At 43.4% G+C, this 20,035-nt stretch overlaps 1 protein-coding gene and 1 long non-coding RNA gene across 3 annotated transcripts in view; one reads left to right on the top strand and one right to left on the bottom strand.

Moving 5' to 3' along the window:
• Cdh13 (cadherin 13) overlaps window positions 1–20,035 on the top strand; it is a 1,016,171-nt gene that overhangs the window by 286,644 nt on the left and 709,492 nt on the right. The gene's annotated exons all lie outside the window — the stretch shown is intronic.
• LOC121829439 (uncharacterized) lies at window positions 3,967–5,110 on the bottom strand. The gene is made up of 3 exons (XR_006072247.2): window positions 4,965–5,110; window positions 4,304–4,473; window positions 3,967–4,095 (listed from the first exon to the last, which is right to left on the bottom strand). It is a non-coding gene; the product is annotated as an uncharacterized LOC121829439 (long non-coding RNA).

The raw sequence follows: 20,035 nt of genomic DNA on the forward strand, positions 1-20,035 counted from the left end.
CCCACGACTTTAATATTAGAGTCATGGCTGTAGCACTTCCCCTCGAGGGGAGCTTTGAATGGCATTCACTGAGCAGAGAAATTCTCGTTCTATTACCAAAGAGTGTGTCCCTCTCCTTAAGTAGGTTCCCAATACACTGCACCCCATCGTCTTGTGCTAGCAACTCCCTGGGGAACCACTGAGGAAGGACTGGTAACTCTTGTGACACACGCGACTCTTATAAAATCTTGCTTTCAGCCTCCCTGTATTTAAGGTGCCATCCCACCTTGTCTCAAGGTGCGTCCAACCCCATTTAACTTACTTCCCGACCCCCATTTTCTCATCATTAAAGTAATATCACTCTCTCCTTGGAAACCAAATCAGTTGATAAGCAAACCAATATGAAACTTAAGTGGTGAAGCCACTGGGAGATTTGAGCTCTGTTCCATCCCTAAACACACACGTCATTTCTTCTCTGAAAAGATGGGAACTCAGGCCACATGGTACAGAACGACTCTGGGCCTTAACATGTGCTTGGTGGCTTTGTAAACAATAGGGAAACAAGGGCTGGATCCCGGGAATTTTTTCCATGCTAGGAATTAAGATAACCTTCAAGTTCCATGGGATAGGAAGCGCTTCTTCCTGCTCCATGCCCAGTACAGAGCCTGACTACATGTGGATGTAGAGGCTTCAACCAAATGTAAAGGGGAGCACAGTGCAGACCCTGATTCCTGAGCTGGTTATGATTCATGAAGGAGGGAACCACACAACAGTCTGAGATGACCACGGGCACCCTGAGCACAGGCAGACATGGGTTTTCTAGCTGAAGTCACTGTCTAGAACAACAATTAGACACTTTCAATCCCATATCCACCTCTGAGTCCGTAAATGTAGGCAGATCATTTTATGTTTCAGTGTAATTAGGTCCTGTGCATCATCTGACATATATATTTATGCTAAAATGATTTCTTTACTTGAAATTCAAATTCATCTGGGAATCTTGTGTCTTGTTTGAAAGCAGCTCACTACCACTAAGCTCATTTTTACAACATGTAGCTTTCTGGGTAATCATTCCTAAAGAGGTAAAAGGGTTCTTCTTCTGGAGGCCTATGTACTTGGCTATTTCTAGATAATCTATGAGAGAAAAATCTCCATTGTGTCCACTAGCTTCTCCATCAAAATAGAGGATAATTCACAACTGAAGAACTCACAGCCCCTCAGAGACTCTAATCCAAGTGACCACAGGTCATTTCCAGATTGTTCAGTAACCTTCACACTAAAAGTGTTTACTCATTAGACAGTGTCAACTGAACTAAGTCCCTGGTGCCAAGCTGGCTCCTTATCCCTCAGCATAGACCTTCTTGTCTTATAACTAGTGTCGATAAAGATCTGGGTGGGACGTGTTTCCAGCATCATTCTGACTGATACTCTCCATGCCTGGCTCAGGAATCAAGGGTAGTTTGATAAGCTGGCATGAGCTGCTGAATTATTAGTATTAATGTAATAAGGACATTAGATCGTGCATTTGGTTCTAAATAATGAATTGCCCTTGTCAGTGAGAAACATGCATGTGTGTATGAAAGCAGGAATTGGTACTTTAATTTCATGTTAAGACCAGTGTATTTTACTGCCTTTTTCTTCTCTTCTACTTTTAACTATGCACTTTTGGATGAGTGTTAGGACAGCCTTACCAAATGATTCTTGCTTAGAGTTGTGTGGGAACGTGGTTCCCAGCTCCTTTCTGTAAATCTCTTTGCAGCAAATGGTTGGAGCTCAAACCCCATGTGCTATTGGCTAAATGAGAGACATGGATACCATCCAGCATAAATTTGTTTATGTGTTGAGTGGTCAAAAAAAAAAAAGCAAGGAGAGCCAAGTAGAAAACCAGCTCAGAAAACTCATTCTGAGGCCCTTGATTTTCAGGCTGGCCTGGACATTTGAGACACCCTAGAGACTCATGACTGTAGGAGGCAACGCACTCAGGACTTCTACATCAGTTTGCTTCTCTGCTGCTGTAATAAAACACTCTGGCCACAGTCAACTTGGGCAAGAAAGGGTTTGTTTGGCTTCCCGTTTGAGTCCATCACTGGGGAAGCCAAGGTACAAACTCAAGGAGGAATCTGGAGGCAGGACTGAAGCAGAGACCTCGGGGGAAGGCTGTTTCCTGGCTTGCTTCCCCTGAAAATGCTTTTTCAGCTTGCTTTCTTACAGAGCACAGTCTTTCCTGCTGAGGGATGGTGCTGTTCACAGTGGGTTGGACCCTCTTACGTTAATTAACAATTAAGAAAATGTCTACAGACATGCCCACAGGCCAGTATGAGGGAGACAATTCTTCAATTGAGATTCTCTCCTCCCTGTTGACTCTAGATCAGTGGTTCCCAACTGGTGGGGTCATGACCCCATTTTTGGGGGGGGGTCAAATGAGTGGTCACATATCAGATATCCTGCATATCAGATATTTACATTACAATTCATAATAGTAGCAAAAATATAGCCATGAAGTAGCAGCAAAAATAATTTTATAGTTGGGGGTCACTACAACCTGAAGAACTGTATTAAAGGGTCACAGCATTAGGTTGAGAACCACTACTCTAGACTGTATCAGGTTGGCAAAAACTTACTGGCATGCTTTCTACTCAGAAGCTCAACAGGTCCCCCAGGAGTGTTGGTGCATTTGGACACCAAGTCATCTGCAAAGTTCTTTCAGTAACTATAAATGTCTGTGACCAAGGTATATCCTGAACCAATACCATGAGCGTAGGCACAGTCAACCCTATTCATGCGCACTACCCAGGCTGGAGCAAAGTTATAGGGGAAAAAAAAAACAGACCAGGGTAGCTTGGCCCAAGCATTTGCCCCATTGGCTACTAAGTTCTGTGCCTCTTCTTTGGCTCCTCTGAGAGCTCTCGTTTGAAGTCCTTGGTGATAGAAGGACAAGTGCAGAGATACTCTTCCCAGGACCTCTCAGGTGTGTGCCACACCCCCAACATGGTATCGCTGTAACTCAAATGTGCCCAGGCAGGTAGTCCCACTCTTACATCCTTAGACACCATTGAACGAGTGAGATCTGCAGAGGACTCCATTCTATTTAAACAACTAACAATAACCAGAATCCAGCAAAAACTGTAAAGACCTGTTCCCCACAGAAAGAGTGGCCACACTCATGGCCGCATTGCTTTCTATGTGTGTTTGTGTTTTGTTTTGTTTTGCCTCAGCTGTGACTCATGCCCTGTGCTGGTCATGAAGATATTCAGGGCCATTTCCATTAACACTCACAACAGTTTCAAAGCTGTTTCCTTTCTGGCTGTTCTGTTGTTGTTGGCCAAGTGGGAAGGACTTGTAATGGAGTCGCTTTCTCTGTGACTCACAGATTCCCCAAGAACAAAGCGCTATCCTTTTACTGTTTACTCAGAGATCTATTCAGAACTGTGGTGTAGGAACTGACTGTGTGGACCAGGTTGGCCTCAAGCTTGCCAGGATAGATAATCTTACCTCTGCCTCTTGGGTCCTGGGATCACAGACCTTTGAATCAACCCTTCTTCTGCCTTGCACTTAATACTCTTTTCCTAGGAGAACCACCTAAGTTGGAATAAATGATCCAGGCTACAGGGCCTTGGGGTATTTGAACCCCATCTTCCTAAAGTGGGATACTCTGACTCAGGTCTTTCATGCTCTTTCTTTCTCTCTCTTATTCTATTAAACCTGGCTGCCCATCATAGCTTAGTTCTTAATGCTACAGAAGCCCTTTTTCCTTTTCCCCTGACATTTTCCTCTTTTCTGTTTGGTGCTAAGGAATCAAACCCAAGGCCCTTCCCGTACACTTTACCTCTGAAGCCACATATGCCTCTTTAAACAGTATAAAAAGTCCCAATCTCTCTCTCTCTCTCTCTCTCTCTCTCTCTCTCTCTCTCTCTCTCTCTCTCTCTCTCTCTCTCTCTCTCACACACACACACACACACACACACACACACACACACGAATCAAGATGTTTTTAAAAAGGCAAAATATAATAATGCATAAGAACCATAATTACATGTTAGTATTGAAACGTAGCGCCAAATTTTCTTTGTGTTTTCCTTTCACCATGGCGAGCCGGAACTGCCTGCTTTCATCCTTCTGGTGATCAGGAGACAGAGGCCATGGAGGAGAGAGAGGCAGGTTGGTGACAAATGGGATGAGAATGGTCCCCTCCCCCCTTGGCATTTATTTCTGGCAGAAGTGCAAGAGCCTGTATGGAAAGGGCACCGAGCCACACAAGGAATAGCTTTTCCAGCCGCTATTTTTCCAGAGATTTAAAACAGCCCAGTTCCTTTGTAAATCTTACCTCGGTGAAGACGTGGAAAGTGGTGTGGAGGAAGTGAATGCAGTCGTATGGAGAGTGTAGCTTCCTGGTGGTCTGGTTAATTCAGGAATAGAGCTCAGAGAGCTGAGAGGATTAAGTGGTCAATGGCTCTTTTAGATTAGCCCTCTCAGATATCAGTGGTTTCCACAAGCCTTAGATGAGATAATAAGATAATTTCAATATTGAGCTTTTGAGAGCCTGAAAAGACTGTGGTGTGCGAAAGACAACTCAACTTCCACCTTCCACAGCCTGCAGTCAGCACCGGCCTTCTGTGAGTGTGTCATTGTTCAAAGCCTGACCTCCTGGTCTTGTGGGGACACCTGACATGGCAGGAGATTATGGCTATGTTAAATGAAAACTTCAAGAAGACACCAGGCTGAGTGTGTGTACCTTATTTAGGGGGAATGGGGAACACCAGCCATGGACATAAGATATGTCAATGTAGGAATGAGCAGCATTGAGCTACAATGAGCAAAGGCAGGATGAGTAACTTCAGCATAGAGAGTACCCAGTGTCCCCAATACCTTCTTCTACCATGCTAGCTCACTGTGACAATTTTTTTTTGGGGGGAGGACACTCAAGTATGAACATGAGTTCTTCTGGAAACAATGAAAATAATGTAGATGGCACAGAGCTCTCTCACCTGAGGAGGAACTGGATATTGGTCGGCACACCAAACACCTACAGAGATGTTCATTTTAGCTCCCTTGGTTGAGAGCTAACCCCAGAAAAGGGTGTTAATTCCAGAGTACTTCCCACAACAATGAATTCATATCTGCACGGAATATATTTCAGAGTTAAATGTGACCATTAGTCTATGATTACCTCACTCTCATAAAGTTCTAGAATTTTCCTAGATACCACTGGCACTTACAAGGCATAGAATAAGAGTTTGGGTTAATGCTTTCTTAGTTTCTTAGTTAAAGCTTTCTTAGTGTGGAAGCCTTCTGTGCAGGAGGCAGAGCATGCTCTTGATCAGTAGTCTCCTGAGGTTCTCGGGGAAGCCCTCAGGCACAAAGCCACAGACCTTCCTTCATAGTGGGGAACTGTCAGGAGCCCACTGAGATGGAAGGGGATGGGATCTGAGGAGTGAAGTCAAGCCTCTGTGTCGTGGTTAACAATGTCAACTTGACAGGCTCCGGAGCCACTGAGGAGACACGCCTCTGGACATGTCTATGAGGGGTTAGCTAAATTAGGTTACCTGTGGTGGGAAGAACCACCCTAAATGTGGGTGGCAACATCTCAGTTCTCAGACTCCCTAAAGTGTGAAAATGCCAGAAACTAGCTGAGCCCCAGCAACCCCACCCTCACCCCTGAAAGGTGAAAGGTGGCCAGCTGCCTCATGCTCCTGCCTCCATGTCTTCCTGGTCCTGAATGACCATCTCTGTGAACTGTGAGCTAAAATAAACCTGTTACTTCCTAGAGTTGCTTTTGTCAGGGATCTGGTCCCAGAAACAAGAACACCGCTATGAATAATCTGCCCTGACACTGTCTCCTCTGCCTGTAAAATGCATCAGAAGCTAGGAGTATTAGGTAAGTTATGCTCACACTATGGGACTTTGGAGTAAGTTCAGTCATGGAGATTTGCCTGCACCCATTCTCTTATCCTAAATGCAAAATCACTGTGTGGAGTTTGTAGACTCTCCATGCTGGCTAATCCTTTTCGCTTTTGTTTTTTATTTTGTTTTTACAAAAGTGAAAGTCAGCCTCAGGATCATTACTGCCCGTGAGTACCATCATCTAGTGAAGAGTCCTTGGTCATGGGTCTGTTTCCACTGAAGTTTGTTTTTAAAAAATTATATATAATCTGCAGAAGTAACGTGGGCCCCTTTCAAATAAATATATTTCAACTAAAAAAAAATTCAGTGCACTGAATAAATAAAAACTAATGACTACAATCAGACACATGAAGTGCTTATTACATCTAATGACCAGACCTCCAGGCCACAAAGCACATCAAGACTGAGAGTGCAGGCCTCTTTCTGCAGTGCAAATAGTCCGCTCTGTTGGGTGCCGCCAAGCTGCCCATGTGCCTCTCGGTACCTGAGTTTGGGAAGAGTTATTCACAGTTTGTTCTTAGAAGTAGAAATGGGTCAGCACATGGATACACTGTGTCACTATGACAGTGTGACGTTCACAAAAGGAGGACTTGTGTTTCTTCTCGAATATCCCAACAATGTCATAGTGAGTATGTCATGGGAGTGCCAAGTAACAGGACAAGGAGCAGTTACTCACATATGTAAACTAGACCTTCAGGTGGCATCCCTGATGTCACGCCTTCAAGTACAGAGTGGGCCACTTCATGCTAGACAGATGTGGAAGTTGAACATTTCAATGGACTCCACGCCACTAGAATGAGTGTTTCTGGATCCTTCCAGAAATAGCGTTTTCAGAAGTACCTTCTTGTCCTCCCACCAGGCCTGTGGGGCCCGGACTCGCTAAATATTGTTCCCTGCTTTCCCAATGCTCTTGTTACCGGTGCTGTGAATAACATGTGTGGTTCCTTGGGTTTTGTGGAATTAAAAATCAGCTCCCAAGCCTGAAATTTAGAGATGAAGAGATCAGAAAATCCTTATTCTGTCACCTGTGTTGCTTTGCTGAATCAAGGAGATATCTCAGTCGATAAAGTGCTTTGTAAGCACAAGAAACTGGATTTAATCCACAAACCCATGTTTAAAAAAATCTGGTGTGATAATATACACCTAAAAGGAGATAGGTGGGGTCTGTGGAGACTGGTAGGCAGCTAGCCCAGCATTTCTGTGAGTTGCGGCCATTGAGAGTCCCTGTCTCCAAAAACTAGGTTAAATGTGTCCTAAGACATGTGCCCTCCACAAGCAACCACACGTACATGTACACACACACACACACACACACACACACACACACACACAGAGAGAGACAGAGACAGAGACAGAGACAGAGATAGAGACAGAGACAGAAAGAGAGAGAGACAGAGAGAGAGAGAGATAGGCAGGCAGGCAGACAGACAGACAGACAGACAGAGAATGCTGCTTTGAGCAAATTATCCTCCTGTTGACTCTCCGGCTTTACACCTGAGATGTGGGTGGGGATTATCAGCAGTCATCACATGGAGTCTTCCATTTTAAGACTGGAAGGAGGCAATGAACGACCACATCCTTGCACAGAGGTCAAGATGAAGGTGAACTTCAGCGGTTGTGACTATGGTCATTATTCTTGCCGCCATTACTTCTCTCAAGGGCTGCCTTGGGGCCGCCTCAGTCTGGTGACTTGGACCACCGTTTTTATCTCAATACCGAATTTGCTTCAGGTGGAGTTGGCAAACAGAGAGAGCTGGGTGCATCTTCCCTGCTCACCTTGTGCCCCCAGTGCGTCTCTCAAGATGTTTGGAGAAAACTAATCAGCGTGTCCGTTTGTTTTCTCGTTTTCTTTGGCTGGCACATACCACGGCCACTTGATTAGCAATCAGTGCCGCGTTGGCAGGCGCTCTGGGGGCCTGTTCCTCCTAATCAGAGATGTAGGAAGCAAACGCTGGTGTGTAAAGAGAACCAACCCTTTTTTGAGCGCTTGTCCCATGACTCTTAATTGTTGTATTTCTCAAACTCAACCCAGCTGCAAGCTTTATCAGGGAAACATTTATTCAGATAACAAGCCTCCAGGATGAAAGAGGGGTAATTATTTTGCAAATGCCTTGGAATTGCTGTATGGTATAGTGCAGCTCATTCCCTAGTTGGGGAAGGTGCACATTTGGGCTGAAACATTGCTTTGTAAATGGACAATTCAACAAGCATATGACTGAAAAGTTCTGGCAACTGATTCCAGAAAATGAGTTGGTGAAAAACACAGCATCAAAATAAGAAGTGGAATTATGATCAGAGCACCCTGAAAGCTGGCCAGAGTGCACAAAGTGCCTGAATACCACCCATTCACTCATTCATTTATTCATTCATCCCCTCACTCATTCATTCACCCATTCATTTGTTTCCTAGCTAATGTGCTTGAGCTCCTACTATATGCTTTGTTGTTAAAAAAAACACAAAAGCAAAATAACCCACCTTAGTGTTTTAACTAGAAGAGAGTCAATGACAATGACAGTCTCCTGACTATCAGCTACACTTTCCCATCCCAGGAGTTCTGAATAGCTTTGGTCCAAACTCTATACCATGCCTGGACGTATTCAGTGCTGAGCATTAATTTTCTTGAATTTCATGGTGGTGGGTGTCAATGATCATTCTAGCTCTGGGGTCATGCTTTCTGCTTATCTGCTCATCTTGCTTTGTCCTCTTCATGTTCCCCAACCCGCACATGGGAAACAGTTGTTCCTCCCATTTTTATGCAGCACCTCCTTGTGTGGGCAGGACATTTGGTGGCGGTTCTAGAAAGCTGACGGAATATTGAAGGTGAGTGCTGTTGGCTGCCTGCACCCAGCTTTGTGGCACCACCTTGCCGTTTTCCTGCCCTTATTCTCATCTTTGCCCCTTAATCTTCCAGCCCGTGTTCTGGGTCTATGAGTCTGTGTTCCGTCCCTGAGGTCCAGGCTTGAGCACTTATTCCCACACCTAACAGGCTCCCCCAGTAGGATAGTTTGCTTCCCTTTTCAATGAAACTCCTTGTAGTGACAATTTAAGAACGTATTAATCTATTCTGAATGTGAGTTTTTGTCAGAGTCTCTCCTCCTTGTCACTTTTCTTTTACTTTCCTGTTTGATAAAAAAAAGCACTCTATATTTTAATGAAGCCAATCACTCTCTTTACCCGGGCCCTTCTTGTGTCCTGCTTAAGCAGTATTTTGCATACTCCAAAGTCCTGAACTTTCTATGCTAGATTTTCTAAAAGCTTGATTTCTTGAGCTTTCCTGGTTAATTCCATCTCAAATTCATTTTGTGTGATGTGAGGTAGAAATCAAAATTCATTCTTCTGGTTTCTCCAAAGCCACTGATTGATACTGTCTTCCTCCCAACTCCCTGAATTGTGATGGCCACTTAAACTGCATGGCCGCGTATATGTTATCTACTTTTGATTTTTGTTTGCCGTTACAGTACTGGATGAGGAGGGACTGAGTTCATTGTCTCTCCCACTACCACTGAGCTGTATCCCTGGTCCCCTTTTTCCAAATGAGACAGGGTGTTGTCACTAAGTTCCCCAGGCTGACCTTGAATTTATGATCCTCCCGCCTCATCTACTTTGGTAGCAGGATTATAGTACCACTAGGCTCAGCTTATTTCAGTCAACTTTTCCATTTCCCTGACCTTCATCTTTCTGCTAATGCTAGAATGGGAATTTTAAAAATTATTTTCCTTTTTCACATGTTCATTTCTTTATTCTTAAAATTATCTTACTATTGTGACTATGTATATGATGTGTGTATGATAGGGTGGGGTGGGCATAGAAGACAACTCTATTGAGTCTGTCCTCACCTTCCACCATTACCTGGCCTCTAGGGATTTAACTCAATTAGCGAGGCTTACTCAGCAGGTGCGTTGAGCTGCTGAGCCACCTCCTGGGTCCTATTGTGAGGTGCTTTTATATTTAAAACAGACTATAATGTAAACCAGAGGGCTTAAGCTGAAGGGAGAGGATCAGAAATGACTTTGCAGCTTGAGTCAGTTGAGTAAAGCTCTTTACAATTTGTCCTCCAGGGCAAATTCACTTTTCCCGGGGCCCTGATTTCAGTTCATGTGAGCCATGGGAGGTAGGCACTGGTCTGGGCAAAACTAGTGGGTGATTGGAGAAGACACCAGCAAAGGTGGAAAGGTACACTGAATAGATGTGAAACCAAAGCCCCAAAGGGATTTGAAGTTTGCTCAAGGTCACAGAGCTGGTGAGCTGCAATGCTTAGATTCTGGATTAGAATTCAGCATCTCAACAGGTATATCTTCTAGGGACCATGCACTGGTCTACGTACCAGGCACTCAAGGTCACAGAGCTGTTACAGGGTGTTGTCTGGATTTAGGCTCAGTTCTGCTTATCCGCGGAATTTATGTTCCACCTGTCTCCTCCATTGCCTGTCTGGGTAGCTGAGTCTATTTGTATGCTCAAAGAAGAACACACTAATTGATTCTCATTTTTTTAACGTAACTCTGCTCTAACGCTATCAATATGTGTCCACAATTCCTTATGGTGTGTGACTAATTGCACTTGAATCGTACATATTTAATTACATATTTGATTTGATAGTTTAGCATTGACAATTATTGTCATTTCTCACTTACCGATCTTCCATTCTTACATTTTAATTGCTTTTGTTGCAATCTCCTTTTTTGAACATGGAGAAGCAGCATAGGCGTACTTTCTTCTCTTCACATTTTATTATTACTTATTGCCTTGCTAGCATGCAAAGATTGCTAGCATACACTTGATCCATTCTCAAAGACTTATTTTTAATTATGTGCATGTCTGTCTGTGAGAGAGTATATGCACATGAGTGTAGTTGCCTGCAGAGGCCAGAAGAGGGTAATGGATCCCTTCAAAATAGAGTTACCTAGACAGTTATAAGCCTCACCGCTGAGCCATCTTTTCAGCCCCATCAATTCATCTTTGTGGTGTACATTTACAGAATAGACCTCTTGAAATTAATTTTGGAGAAATGATTGGAATGGTTGTCTAAACCCTAAACTAAATAGCGTCTGAACCCAAGTAATGGATACTGACAGTTTATGGGTTAACAACAAAAAGTGTCAGACAATGAAAATCTTCTCTGGGTGAGTTGGATGCTTCTCTCTAAGTCACTTCCTGGTGGCTGCATTGTCATAGGGCAATCGATAATCTAAAGCAGTATTGAGAGTAAAACCAGAAGCTTCTACCAAGTCTATCAAATATTTGCCGAACACTTATTATGACTAATGTACTTTGGGGAACAAAGAAATCTAAGCCTGCTCTTGCCCTTGGGGAGATATCAATTAAGTTGTAATTTACATGTCTGCAGCCAATGGCACAAGCTGCCTGTAACTTCAGTATCCAGGTCCTTGGTGCAAACAAGGCAAAGTGCACTAGTAATGAGCAAGGTGCCTCTGTGGAAAGATTTGGCTTCTCTCGGCACTCAAGTGGTCCTGCATTCTCTTGTGTCTTCTCCAGCTGTCCACTTTAGCTGAGTCTGCAGTATTTGGAGAAAAGGGTACATTTAGTGTTGTCCTTTGTAGTATTCAGCTCTTGTTTCTCCAGTTCTCAGTTAAATAGCCTTTATCAATTCAGACCCCTCGAGATTAAGTATTTAATTTCTCTTGATCTCCAGCCTTAGGAAATAACCCAATTCATTACTTAGCCATCATTTAATTCATTACTGCCATTAAAGATCGGGAGAATTGTCTTACTGGGGCTGAGAGTACATGACACGCCTTGTCTCTCTTTATTGAGCACAGTGGACAGGCTGTGGGGGAGCTCTAATTTGGAATCCCACTTGTGGGATTTCCTTTTATGACATTGTCCAGTCCTAGGCCTCTTCTGGGTGGCATGCAGGGAGGTGGCTTAATCTGATGGAAAGATGGCTGCCACTCCACATGTTCACCAGGGTTCTGGTCCACACTGTGCTTTGATAGCTGCCTTTATGGGGTTATTGAAAGGAAAGTGGATCAGGGTATGGTTTTGAGGTAGCACATGAGGAACTGCTTTCTCTGGACTGGGATAGATGTGAAGTGGCTTCCCAGGGACTACTGAGAGTGTCTATAGATAACTTCTATTATTGAAGTGGGTGTGGAAGTAGGATGAAGGCCTTGTCTAGTACCTGAGGGGCTGCTAGCATCCTACAATGCAGAACAAAAACTCACAACAGAACTGCCTTACCAAAAATGACCCTACTCACTCACATGAGAACCCCTGATTATCTGCCTATCACTGCCCGTTTCTAACCTATACAGAATTGTTCATAGGGTTCCTGGCTTTGTGGCAATGTTTTGATGGAATAAGGCAGGTTGCCTTAGTGACCTGCACCATTGCTGTGAGTAAACACTCAACAAAAAGAAACCTGTGGAAGGATTGGTTTTGGCTTCTAATGCCACAGGGATACGGTTCACCACGACAGGAAAGGCATGGCATCAGAAGTTTGAGGCAGCTGGTCATGTGGCATTACAGCCAGGAAGCAAGAGAACAAACATTGTGTGGGGTTGAGCTGTCAAATCTCAAGACCCATCCCAAGTGACCCATCTCCTCCAGCAAGGCTCCACCTCCTAAAGATTACACAACCTTCCAAAACAGCACCACCAGTAAAACCAGATGTTCAGACAGGGGAGTCTGGGGGGCGGGGGGCGGGGGACACTTCACATTCAAATCTTGTCACAGAAAGACTTTAGGTAGGTGATGGATGGTACCATATAAGCCACCACGACAGTCACCTCCATACTGCCTCTGAGTCTTTTTACTGTGACAATCTCTTAGCTATGGCACTCAGCTTACCTGTCAGCTCTTCTCAAGTTCTTTGCTTTCAACCTTCCAATATTGGTGGAATATTTCCTAGTGTGTTTCTCTGTCTCTGTCTCTGTCTCTCCCTCCCTCCCTCCCTCCCTCCCTCCCTCCCTCCCTCCCTCCCTCCCTCCCTCCCTTCCTCCCCCACTAGTCCTTTGAGAACTTCAAACAATGTATTTGATTCTCCCAGATCTACCCCCCTCCTTCCCTACCCACTTAGCTTTTGTCTTTTTTTTTTTCTTTCAAAACCCGTCGAGTTCAGTCCCTCCTTCCTGTATGTTCTTGAATGTGCCAGTGTTAGTAAGTGGCTTATCTTCTTGTTGACTGACTGAGAGGAAAGAGTACATTTCTGATGGTTAGTTATGTTATCAACTTGCCCCAGTCTAGAATTACCCAAGAAGACTGTGTCAATGAAGAATTATCTAGATCACGTGGGCCTGTGGGCCTGTCTGTGAAGGACTGTCTTGATAATTGAGGTGGAAGACTCACCCTGAATATGGGCAGCACTGTTTCATGGGCTAGGCCTTAGACTGTGTAAGTAGAAAAAGCCATCAGAGTAGCAAGCAGGCAGCATAAGCATCCTCTTGTGCTCTCTCGCTCTCTCTCTCTCTCTCTCTCTCTCTCTCTCTCTCTCTCTCTCTCTCTCTCTCTCTCTCTCTCTCTCTGCTATTGTCTGTGAGTGTGGTTTGATGAGCTGCTTGAGTTCCTGCCTTGACTTCTCTGAAATGGTAGATCATGACTTGGAATTGTAAGGCAAACATGTCCCTCCCCTATATTGCTTCTTGCCAGGACATTTGTCACAGCAACAGAAATGGCACAAGAATAGTGTCCTTCAGAACGGACATCCTTTGCTTATGTTTATGATAACAACTAGAACATACTAAATAACCATAATTTGTTAATTAAATGAATAAGTGAATTTGAGAATGAATAAATTAATGAATGAAGGGGAAAGTGAGAGAAAAGTTAATGTATGTGTGGGAAGAGTTGGATGTATGTGTGGGAAGGGTGGAATGGATGGATGATGGATAGATGGATAGATGGATAGATGGATGGATGGGTATAATTGTGTAAGGAAGGACACCAGGTATTTCTCAAACATTTAAGTCCAAAGACAGGTAGAAATATTAATTGTGACATATTTCCCTAATAGCTCATAATTCTTATTAAAAGCGTTCTCTTTACTTATATGAAATGAACCTTACGTTTGATTCATTAGCAGGACAAAATTTCAAGCCAACATATCTGATATATGAGCCAGTAACTTTAAATATACATACCCAGATCTTCACCAAAAGCCACAATGATTTATATGTGCAGCCATTAAAATAGCGTTACAGATGTTTTGAACAAAATCTACATTTATATTGCATATATACACATATTGCAAACTCATTATAACAGATTAGATTACACAGTTGCATTGTTGCTAAGTACAGAAGGCAGTGTTTATATGTAGATATTAAACTATAGCAAATGTTTTAGAGTCTGGTGGGATTTCTCTTCCTTGGACTGTGATTACTGTCAAATACTGGTCAGCTGACAGAAACACTAGCCAGTTTGTGTTTTAATTTTAAGCCTGTAGGAGCCCATTACCCCTCAACAAGAGCCTGGGGATTCATGCTACTACAAATTTGGATGCTGGTTACAGCATCTGCCTTTTTTTTTCTTCTCTGGCTGTCTTCCTCTTCACATCTGTGACCTCTGCCTACCTACTCCTGCCTTCTACCCTCCTAATGGGAGTGAGGAGCATGATAGAACAGATGATGGTAAAAGGGGATAACACATTCCAGAACATTGTAAACATAGCTGCAGCTGCAGAGCAAGTATTTGGGGATGATCCTAGGAGAATGGAACTATCATAGCCTGGAATTAGCTGTTGTCCTTGTGGTTTCTGTAATGTTGTCTCACCCCTCCCCCTCAACATCTCAGTTACTGAAACCAATATAAAACTAAGTGCATTTTTATAAAGGTGAGTCACGAAAAGACTCTTCTTCCAAGAAGTCTCGAGAAATAACCTACCAGATGAAAATCTTTCTCCAGATATAAAATTTTAGAAGCCTCAATAGCTTGACGTTCTGTCTGGGTTTTACTTAAATATTAAACCAGTGAGTTTCAGGGTAGGAGTTAGAATCTCAGTTCAGAAAGGCTGTTTTGATGCTACCATCCAAGGTTTAGAGTATGTCTTCAACATTTGCAGTGGGACCCCATTGCTCAAGTGGAATTTTATTATGGATGGCTGAGGAATGGTATTTAAAATGGAAACCCTGACAGTACCGATGTCACACCACAGTAATGAATTCCTGATGAGACTGGTCGGAAGTGTCTGACATTTTAAGTGTCTCGTTGCTCTGAATTCATTTGGCATTTATTGTAATAGAAATGACCATATTGGATTCATTTGGCATTCATGTGGACTTCACATGTATTTATGGAGATGTAACTTGGTAATTTAACATTTACTGTACTAAGCATTATTTAATGGACATTGAAAGACATTGTCGCACAGTGCTTAATAGAGTCAGTAACTCTAAAGTTAATCTTCTGTCAAAACAAAGAAATGAAAAACCACTTTGATACCCCAAGCTCCAAAAGCAAATCATCTGCATAAGTCAAAATTATGTATTTACTCCACCAAATCTTGCTTTCTAAATTTTTAAGCCAGAAGGTTGACTCTAGGATCAAGGCAAGGAAACAGATGTTCAATTTAGACCTCTTTATATCTTAAAATTGTCTACAAATACATTAATCTTAGTCTAAAAATATTAAGGATGATTTTCTTGGCTCATCCATACTAAATTTAACACGGGGCATGCTTTCATAAATTTCTTTATCTCTCCTTCCACTATAGCGCATAGCATGTCCCTATTAACATACCCTTGCAAATAAATTTCCGAATCACCCTTGCAGAAGGGCTATTTTTAGAACAAACAAATCATTATTTGGAACAATTGAGAGATGAAAGGCAAGGGAAACTTCTCAGAAAAGAGAAGGAAGAACTCTTTGGAGACCATGATGGTGACCTTTCAATTTATTTATCTCCCTGTAAGAACAGGCTTGATCAAGGGGCAGAGCATCAGACAAACTTTGCTGTTAGTCACTTTCAAAGATGTTGCCCTTCCTCTAATTTCCTCTGTTGCCTTTTTAACACCACTCAAAAGCAGGGCATTTACTGACAGCTTGTAGAAGGCACTAGACATCTGGTCCTCCTGACTTGAAATAAACCAATGCTCTGCTATGACTGTAGGAAACCCAATGTTTTGTCATCAAGGTACTAAAAACATTGCTAAATTTCTTTATATTTTGTGTGTGTGTGTGTGTGTGTGTGTGCGTGTGCGTGTGCGTGTGCGTGTGTGTGTGTGTGTGTGTGTGTGTGTGTGTGTGTGTGTGCACGCGCCTCAGGAATACAGTGCCAATGGAGTCCAGAAGGAGTCATTGTATTCTCTAGAGCTGAAGTTGCAGGTGGGTGTGCACTGGGATGTAGGTGCTGGGAACTAAATTCCTGTTCTGGAAGAGCAGCAAGTGGAAGTATAAGTGAAATAAACCGTTTCCTCTCTTGTGGTCATGGTATTAGAAACTGTAACTAAAACAGTCCCTCACTGAATGTTTAGCAATTGGGCTCTATTGGCTGGCCAGGGAGCCTCTGGGCTCTACCTTCCTCCACCTCCCCAGTGCTCTGATTCCAAGGGTGCCACCACATCCAGCTTTTTTTTATATGGTTTCTGGGGATCAGAATCAGCTCATGCTTATCCAGCAAGCTCTTGGCTGACTGAGCTGCCTCCTCTACTCTAGAGAGGGTTTGAAGAGGATTATTAATTTCCTAAGGCTATGGCAATGAATTATGATGAACCAGGTGGTTTCAGTAACAAAATGCATTTTCAGGGAGCTACAGGGGCTAGAAGTCCCACATCAGGTACTGTCAGAACCCTGGGAGGATCTTCTGTGGAAGGCCAGCTCAGGTGGCCCCAGGCTTCACCTGATTTGAGTCTCTTCCATGAGGGCCTATGAACTCTCTCTGGATGTATGTCTTTGTGTGATATTTCTTACTTTTTATAAAAAAACACCAATCTTAAGGAATTAGGACCTGCCCTAAAGACCTCACCCTAACTTAATTCCATCTACAAAGATCCAATTGCAAAACAGGCATATCCACACACACCTGTGCAAAATGGCCATGGTCAGATAAATCTGTTAGAGGGATAACATTCAGCCTACAGCAGGGGTTCTCTGGGCTATTTTACCAGGGTTTATATTTTAGTGCATGCTTTTGTTTTTATAATTATTTTTTCCACAGGAGGAGCTGAGACAAAATGAAGTTATTCACTCTTAAAGGCATTTGTTTAGTTTTTAGTTTTGTTTTGTTTGACATTTGTGCTAATGTTAGAGAAATGCCACTTTCTTTGTAGCAAGCTGTGCTCCTCACCCTTCCTGTGTCTAGAGGGATTGCTATGGTGGGCTCACCTGCTCTTTGGTCTAAGTGCATCACCTTGGTCTCTGTGATGGCCACTATAAGTCATTTTGCTTCCTAAGTTGAAAACATACCATTGCTGCTTGATAAGGAACCATGACACTTATGCAAATAGTTGAAAACGTCATTCAGTGTCCGAAGCTACATGCCCTGTAGTTGACTTGTGGAGTCAGTTGGGTTCCTCTTGGGAGTAAGCAGCAGGAATCCACTCTGATTAGTAGCTAACAGGAAAGGAAAAAACTATCACTGTGTGGATTCATTTCCCAAAGGTGCTCTAACAACATGCCAGAAACTTGTAGGTTAACAACAACAAATGTTTATCAATCACTTCTGGAGTCTAGATTGAGATCAAGGTGTAGGAAGAGTTTTTCCTTCTATGGAAAGTGATATAGACCCTATCCATGACCCTCTTCCTGCTTCTGCTGGCATGTCATGGCATCCAGCACCCTTGACATATAGAGGCATCACCCATCCATAACTTCACCTCCACCCCACCCCAGCCATGTGCATGTCTGTCTGACCACCCAATGTTTCCATTGTTATAAAGACACCATATTGTTGCAGAGATATTCCTCGTGACCTCATTTATTAGCTCCATAAAGAGCCTGCCTCTAAACACAGTCATAGAGGGTTAGAATTCTAAAATGTCTTTTTTGGGGTGTGGGGGGTAGAGAATATACATCAACTCATAACAATGATAATATATTGTGATTGAAATGCAAACTGGTATGACTCATGAGGAGAAGAAAACCAAGTTGTACCTGGGCACTGGAATTTTCAGCCTTCTGGAATGTTTTCATTGGTACACTTTCTCATAGTCATTGCCTAGTGCCATCTTTTTGCATACAGAATGACCATGTGTTAGTATGTGTGAGGTTGTATGTGTGAGCATGTGCAAGCATGCATGTGTGTATAGGTATTCTATCCTCTACAAAAGTTGATGTAACCACTGAGCTAGCCAAATGCTACCTCCTCTTCCTACCTTTCTCTGACCCTGTCTCAGTCTCTGAAGATGAAAAGCATGTCTGTACTCTTTAAAGAAGGAACTGCCCATTGATCGAAATGACAGAATCGATTGATGTCCTGGAGCCTGTCCCTAGGCTGGGAGCATGGGAGTGGCAATGGGTGCTGATGTGAGCCATTCACATTGTTAAGCCTGAAGTAGGAATGTGTTGCCATCTCCCAAACATGACCCAGAAGGATTTCTATGCAGCTCTTGGGATTAGACCATGACACAGCTCCGTTCAGAGCAGCCATGCACTCCTATCTTGTAGAGGTGCCCTTATAAGTCTCACCTTATCCCATCAAGAAGCTCGTAGGTGTGGCCCAGAAAGACCACAGGCTCTGTGTGATCACAGGGAGCCACAGGGGATGGCAGAAAGGGGAACCTTTCTTCCCCAACTTTTGCTTGCCTGGTGTCTGTAACTGTCTCCCAGTGGGGAGTTTGGAGACTATGCAAGGACATAAAGGACATAGATCCTCCAAGTGGCTTAGCTCTGAGGCCCGTGGGACCCAGGAGACTCATTGTGTCTTCCTAAATATTCTATTTCCTTACCAGAAGCCACAGAGGTGCCACAAAGAGATGAGGCCAGTAAACCACCACATCTGTTTGTCATTCCTGCTCAATGAAAATTTTATAAGCACCCTCCTCCACTCCCCACACAGGGTCACAATCTCAACACATGTCACTTTGATGTTCGCATCTCTGGAACATAGGGCTGGAGCAGAATCCAATATACAATTATGGCAGAGGTTTCTCAAAAGGAATTTTGACAATGATAAATGCATAGACATTTTCCCTTCTTAGACAAGCTGACTCCATGCCTATCAAGTTGCTCAGAATTAGCTTTGCTGATACAGTATCTGAAACATGGAAGCCTGGATGTTGCCTGTGTGGTACGCAGACTTCAAACACCACTTCCACCAAGTTTGTACCACTCACACAGATTTCTTGTGTCAACTAGCCTCTGTCTCCTCGGTGGGGAAGATGGTTTGAAATGACTGCCTTCGTGGAGCCAATGTTCTAGGAGGCAAGGACTAGATAATTATGGACACAGTTCCTGGCAATCCTAAAGCTCCCGGTGAATTGCTGGCCAGCGTTCCTGCAGTTATGTCTTCATGTTACCTGCAGTGATGGCTCTAATATGAATTTGGATCCAAATAATATGAGAAGCAGTGGTTGCTGTTGCCAACAAAGATGGAACGAATAGGGTTTTTTTTTCCTGCAGACCTTAGAATATAGGATCAGTAGTTAGTGTCTATTAATTATTTATGATGTATTTGGCAGAGTGCTGAGAGTTTTCTGTAGACCCTTATAGTTGAATCTCACGCTAACCTTGAACTTTATGTGAGTCATTTATCTTGTACAGTAAGAGCCCTGGCAGGCTGGATGTGCCATAATCCCCTCCAGATCTAATTCCATCATTCTACATTTTTCTTGAACTGAAAGATGCTGACCAGAAATACCATATCAAGCTGGGTCTCCTGCCCTTCGGTTCCAGGTTAGGATCACTATGGATGTCAGTCAGGGTCCTGGCTGAGGACATGGGGTACCACTAAACTAGTATAGAAAGCACAGTAAACCCCACTTGGCCAAGCTATGAGCAACGTAGAGGGAAACTACAAAGAGTGAGTCAGCATCTTGGATCTGGAAACAGTGTGCTATCACTCTTGCCACAGAGCTTAAAAGATAGAGAATGGGTGTGGTAACCAGAGCAGGATGTCCAGTTACCGATGGATAAAATGCTGTTGGGTTCAGATGCAGACAGCTTCGTGCCCTCAGGGAAGAATCCAGGAGAAAAGATGCCACTTCTCGTTCATCTCTAATCTCTAGCAGATGCCCCCAATTTACCAGCCCAGCTAGAAGCCAGA

Source organism: Peromyscus maniculatus, chromosome 5, assembly GCF_049852395.1.
Source record: "Peromyscus maniculatus bairdii isolate BWxNUB_F1_BW_parent chromosome 5, HU_Pman_BW_mat_3.1, whole genome shotgun sequence".
NCBI classification, from domain to species: Eukaryota; Metazoa; Chordata; class Mammalia; order Rodentia; family Cricetidae; genus Peromyscus; species Peromyscus maniculatus.